The following is a 6,765-nucleotide window of genomic DNA, read 5'->3' on the forward strand; positions in this document are numbered from 1 at the left end:
TTTCTTTGCAATCCATGTTTATGCACTTATTAAAATATACTGCACTCATTTGCACAGTTGTGCATAGTCAACTAACAAGCTGTACAGCTGTTTAAAAAGAGAAAAATATAGTACTCACTCGCGAAGAGTACAACCATAAACTGTTCTCACTCTGAGTGAGTATACTGAAAATGTTGTGCTACCTTCTTCTGGCTGTACAGTAAGAAATGATATAAAATCGCCTGTAATATAAGTTCAAAGAAACAAAATGCTGGATTTCACTGATTTTACTTTCCTAGTGAGGGTAAAATTAGTGAAAAATTTCACAACGCAAAATCCACACTTTAATTCAAATGTGATTGGACTTAAAAAAAAAAATAAAGTGTTTATGCGGATAAAGTGAAAAAAGCACATCAATTTATTGTTTTTGGATAAACCAATTGCTGACGTTCCTGAATTTCGTTTACATTACAAATATGTCAAGGTATGTACAAAAAAAAAAAAACAACTATATAAATATTTAAATAAATATAAAAATTCGAAATTTAAATTATAAATTAATTAAAATTTTAAAATTACTCCTGCAGATTCCTGTCTTCTGAATTGGGAAAACAGCAAGTGTAACGATTTTTCTGAAACAAATCGTTATTCAACGAATAACGAAAGAGTAGAAAAACATGCTGAAATATGCAGCAGTGTGGTCACCGAAGCACCACATCCCAATACGACAGAGCTGGAATATAAAAATTTTTATCGCCAGTTGGACGTACCTTTTATTGTGTATGCAGACTTTAAATACAGGTGCGGATATCAGTCACACTTTCATAGAATCTTTAACGTCCGAAATATATCAGAGTCATATCACAAATATAGGTTCATTACAAATGACTCAACAGGATATTGTTAATGAAAAAGTGAGGGATCACTGTTATTTTACAGGTTGGTTTCGCGGTGCAGCTCATAATAAATGCAACCTCAAATTTAAAATAGGTAATTTCATTCTTGTGTTCTCTTACAACCTTTCTAAATATGATGCACATTGCTTTTAGACAGAGCTTGGCGAAACCGAACATGAAATTGCTTTTAAAATAGTGAAAAACATGTGTGCGTCTATTAACATTGGTCCACAAGGCGGATGTCCACTGTTATGCACGAGAGACTTAATAGGTTAGGTTAGGTTGAACCGGACGGCCCTCCTGAGGGGGCCAATCATAGGCCAGAATGGCCCTTATTTATCCGAATGTTGTTTTTCACATGGACCTGAAGAATCATCCGCTGTGTTAAAGTCCTTTAGGATCGCGGTAGTTTTTGCGAAAGCAAAAATAAAAATTTTTCATTTGTGTTTCGGATCAAGCACACAGTTGTTCGAATGACTTGCAGGTTTAAATAAAAATACATGTATTTTGTTTTTTTGTGTAGATGTGAGCTAAAGCCTTTGCCGTCGGGCTGTTAATCTTGCAAGTTATAACGAAATGAGCGTGCCAAGCTCTGGGAGCCAAGGCGCGCCCATGTATGTTTTAAATCATACATGGGCACGAAAACTTACTGACTGGGCCAGACAACAAATTTTAAGAACAACAACCAGGGTCGCTGTTTAATGCACAAAGCGTTTTTTGTGCTGCATGAGATATCAGGTTGGGAGGTGCATAAGCTAATTTCAATTTATTAACCAAAGACCAAAAGACAACAGTTTCGAGCAATCTAACATCAGCAACTGACTTTTATTAACAGCAGCAGAACTAGAGAACAGAGATTTGGTAACATTTTATTACTGAGCTTTTGTTTACATTGTATATTCTAAGAGAAACGGTTCGGGAGATGCGAATTTAAAGAGTTTGACCGAACATCTCGGCCGCCTCTTTCAACAAGATTGTGATGCAGTGGGGAGTACTGCCAGCTTATGCATAGGTCGGCAGCATACACCAGTTCTAGTTCGAATGTGGGCCACTCGGATTAGCATATCCTGTCCAGGAATAACGGTCTCTCAATGCGCCCAATCTTCCATCGCTGAGGAGGAATGTTGTCGTCGTGGATGATAACCATAGTGTTCGCCTTGATGTTTGCCTATGGTGTTGTCCATTTGGTCCGAGCGCGTAGTTCTTGTAGATAGTCGAGTGACCACCGACGCCAAAGCCGAACTGTTCCAGACTGGTCGCATGTGTTGACGAGACGGACCTTTCTGGAAGGGAGCGAAGAGACTTTCCAACCAAGAAATGCCCTAGGGTAAGTGCACCAAAATCGTTGGGATCTGGAGATAGCGGAGATAACGGACGCGAGTTAAGAATCGCTTTAATTTCTGCGGTTATTGTGTTGAGTTCCTTGAATCTTGAATTCATCAACGTCCTGTAGAGCAGACCTTTCGCGCTTTTCACCGCCGCTTCCCAAAGGCCTCCAAAGTGAGCAGCTCTGGGAGGGATGAAATGGAAGGTTATGAAATCGGTTGTCAAATAAGATGAAATGAACTCTTGCGTGGCTTTGTTTTCAAGAAACTCTCGTAGTTCTTGAAGATGGTTGGAAGCTCCGACGAAGTTGGTTCCGTTATCGCAGTAGATGTCTGTTGGGATCGACCGCCGGGCGATCATCCGTTTGAGTGCTGCAAGAAATGCCTTGCTGGACAAATCCAAGGCGACTTCTATGTGGACTGCTTTAGATGCCAAACAAATAAAGACAGCGAGGTATGACCTTGTTGGACCCTTTCCTCTGATCCGAAGATACGTGTTGAATGGTCCGCAGAAGTCGACGCCACACTTCTAAAACGGTTGCTGTGGCAGGACTCGTTCTAGAGGAAGCGATCCCATGAGTTGGTTCTCTAGTTTGGGCCTGAACCGAACGCAGGCGATGCAGGAGCCCACCACTCGACGAGCTAGATGCTCAGATGCAAGTGTTGAACATAAATCCAAGCAAAGTGCGATTTGCTTGGAAGAAGCAGCGGATGCCGCTCAGATTCAGGGATGTCAGCGGTCTGTAGTCGTCCTCTAACTATGATGAGAGCATATCCTGATGAGCTGTCGAGAAATGGAGTTAAATACTTTAGCTGACTTGTGAGTGATTTAGCCTTCTGCAGCGAACGAAAGTCTTCAGAGAAGAACTGTTGCTGCATGTTGTAGACGATGCTGAATAATGCGCGGCGAAGTTCTTCCGGCGTTAGCGATGAATCGACACCTTTAACTCCTCTTGACAGGTCGGCGAAGCGAAAAACGTATGCGATGGTGCGAATGCAGCGAGTATATGAACTAATGTGAGTATATGAACTGTTGAAGAACATGATTGTTGATCACAGTAGTGCTGAATGTGCTCCTATGTTGCTCTGCCTTGATTGTAGCTGGATCTATATCGATGATTTGCGGTGTAGTTGGCCATTGGAACGATGGTTGGGTCAAGAACTGTGGGCCTGTGAACCACATTGATGCTGCCAGCTCGGCTGTTGTAGTTCCTCGCGAAACAATATCTGCCGGGTTGCTCGCACCCGGCACAAATTTCCACTGACCATCTGCGGTCCATTCTTGAATTTCGGAGACTCGATTTCCGACGAAAGCTGAAAGTGTGACTGAGTGCTGTTTTAGCCAGTGCAGCACAATTTGCGAGTCCGTCCAAAAATATGCAGAGTATCTTCTGTTCGCTAATGGGGGCCTTAGCTTCGCATACAATTGGCCTAGCAAATGTGCTCCGCACAACTCCAGTTTCGGAAGAGATTTTTTCTTAACAGGAGCTACTCTCGACTTAGCAACTCCCGTCGACGTTTCTGACCGTAGATAAAAGCAGCATCCGTAAGCTCTGATTGATGAATCACAAAATTCATGAAGTTGAAGTTGAATCCCTCTCCACACGAATTGACTTTCTTAGCTGCGTGATTTTCCATAAATTCAGCGTGGTTTGAATGCCATTTGGTAAGCGGGAAATGTCCTCGTCGAAGAATTTCTGTGACTTGATCCTTGATAATGCGAAGTGTCGCTATGTCGTCTGCACCCGTGATTAAGTCATCAACATAAAGGACGTCTTTATGATGGCGGCGCCGATTGGAAAGTCGATTCTGTGGACATCGGCAAGATGGTTTAGGCTGCATGTTGCCAAAAATGGGGCCTCTGCAGTGCCGTAGGTCACTGTATTTAGTTGATACGTGCGCATCGTGTCTTCTGGAAATGCTCTCCAAAGGATGTATTGGTATTTGCGATCAACAATATCGAGATTTACTTGCTTGTACATCTTGGTCGCATCTGCAGTGATGACGTACCGATAGAGTCTGAACTTTAGAAGCTGTAGGTACAACTCCTCCTGGAGAGTTGGGCCGACGCATAGCAAATCGTTAGGCGATGTTTGATTTGAAGTCCGACATGAGGCATCAAATACTACCCTGAGCTTGGTAGACTCACTGCTGGGTTTAAGGACGCAGTGATGGGGGATGTAATAGTGCGGCTCTTTCAATTTAAGATGATAAAGTGGCAGTATTGCTGACGAAGCGCTGGAGCTTTCGAAAGATGATGTTCCATGCTCAAAAACCGACGACGGGCGATATCAAACGAGTCTCCCAATCTGGTTGGGTCATCCTTGAATGGGAGTTTGACGATAATCCTACCAGTGCTGTCGATGCGAGTGGTCTTTTCATACTGTTTCTCGCAACTGGAAAGTTCCAGGTTCTGCAAGGGTGTCGAGTCGACCGCTTCCAGCTCCCATAGACGTTTGAGATTGACATCAATTGACCTTGCGTTTAAAGCCATGCAAGTGGAAACTTCTATTGTTCCGCTTTGTTGAGGTCGTTCAGTCACCACCCAGCCAAATAGAGTTTTCTGCAGCAGCGGGCCTCGAGGTCCCATCGTTATTTGCCCTATTGACAAGGCGTCGAAGAAGGCTTCGGTTCCCAAAAGCATGTCGACGTGACGAGCTTGGTAGAATTTTTCATCAGCGAGAGGCGTGTTTTCCGGCAACTTCCAAGACGAAACGTCAATGGCGAGATCAGGTTGATATGAAATCCGTGGCGTAATACAAAGATCTGCGGAGAGTACGAAAGATGACATGGGAGATTTAATAGATGCGGTTGTGCAATATTTAATATCTGTTTGCGAATGGCCGATGCTTCAAATTTGCACTGGATGTCTTTCCCTTCGTAGACGAAGCCGTTGTGCAAAATCGTCCGTAACGAAGTTCACTTGGGAGCAGGAATCAAGAAGAGCTCTCCCAGGTCTATATGTTCCAAATGCATCCTTTACGAGAACCATCGCAGTGGCAAGTAAAACCTGTGATTTCTGGCCAGAATGTGAGTGGGTTGTTGCTTTCAATGGTGGTGCGGTTGGGAACGGTTGATGTGAGCGAGACACGTTCAGTGAATGGTTGTTGTGCAATAAGGTATGATGTGCCTTTTGGCAGGTGCGACGTCGATTTTTCGATGGGCAGTTTGAGAGTTGGTGACCACTACACAGGCAATTCAGGCAGAGACGATGTAATTTAGCGACGTCAAATCGCGCTATTGGACTGAGGTCCTTAAATTTGTCACAACTAAGCAATTTGTGCAAGGGTGCCAGGCAGTGTACACATGGTGTGTTGGTTCGCGAAAACGACGTAAATGAGCATTGCCTCAGAAATTTGGGCATCCGAGCCTAACGATGAGAGTGAACTATATAACGCGGATGCGTTGTCAATTAAGCTGCGGAGCTGTTGGGCATTTCCTGAGGCAGCTGGCTGCAGTTTAAAAATGGAGGCGATCGTTTCGACGAAGATTTCCGCAGGCTTGTCATACCGATCCTTCAATTTTTCCAAAGCCTTTGCATAATTTTCTCTAGTGCCCGTGAAGGCTGCGACAGCTTCCAATGCAGATCCCCTTAAACAATTCGGAGATGATTAAATTTGTCTATATTCGAGATTTGCTCACGGTTCACCAGTTGCAGGAACGACGAGATGAAGTTCTTATAGTCCGTATGATTTCCGTCGAAGCTAGGCTGCGCCAACCTTGGCAGTCGAGACGGCGCGCTGTAGCTTGGTGCCGCGAGATGGTCGAGCACTGTGTTGTGCAGTTCTTCTCCAAGAAGTTCCTGAATTTACAATTTTGTGGTTATGTAACTGTCCTCCAGGTCGGCACGACCATTATCTGCGGGCTCCAAGGTTTCAATTTCAGATTGCACGGAGAGCGTGGAGCGTGACTCCAAAGGTAGCGAAGAGAACTCGAAAACTGTCTTTCTTAAAAATAAAATACATGTATTTCGTTTTTGTGTTCTCGAGCAAGCACACAGCTGTTCCAATGACTGGCAGGATTTTGTGTAGATGTGAGCTAAAGCCTTTGCCGTCAGGCTCTTTAATCTTGCAAGGTTTTAACGAAATGAGCCGGCCGAGCTCTGGGAGCCAAGGCGTGCCATGTATGTTTTAAATCATACATGGGAACGAGGACTAACTGACTGGGCCAGACAACAAATGTTAAGAACAAAAACCAGGTTTGCAGCTGTACAAATGACATGCAAGTTTTCATAGTTTTTGTCTTAAAGAAAAATATATGTATTTCGTTTTTGTGTTTCGGATCAAGCACACAGTTGTTCAAATGACTTGCAGGCTTTAAAAAAAAATTCATGTATTTTGTTTTTTTGTGTAGATGTGAGCTGAGGCCTCTGCCGACACCCTGTGTGATTTTGCAAATCAGAACGAAATGAGCCGGTCAAGCTGTGGGAGCCAAGGCGTGCCATGTATGTTTTAAATCATACATGGGCACGAAAAATAACTGACTGGGCCAGACAACAAATTTTAAGAACAACAACCAGCGTCGCAGCAGCACAAATGACTTGCAAGTTTTCATATTTTTTGTCT

The 6,765-nt window shown here is 43.7% G+C and overlaps 1 pseudogene; it reads right to left on the reverse strand.

The window, feature by feature from the left end:
* Nucleotides 1–1,907: 1,907 nt before the first annotated feature.
* LOC147642789 (uncharacterized) lies at nt 1,908–3,383 on the reverse strand (annotated as a pseudogene).
* Nucleotides 3,384–6,765: the final 3,382 nt, after the last annotated feature.

The sequence above is a fragment of the Drosophila serrata genome, unplaced genomic scaffold (assembly GCF_035046125.1).
Source record: "Drosophila serrata isolate PLE 108 unplaced genomic scaffold, ASM3504612v1 contig_358, whole genome shotgun sequence".
NCBI classification, from domain to species: Eukaryota; Metazoa; Arthropoda; class Insecta; order Diptera; family Drosophilidae; genus Drosophila; species Drosophila serrata.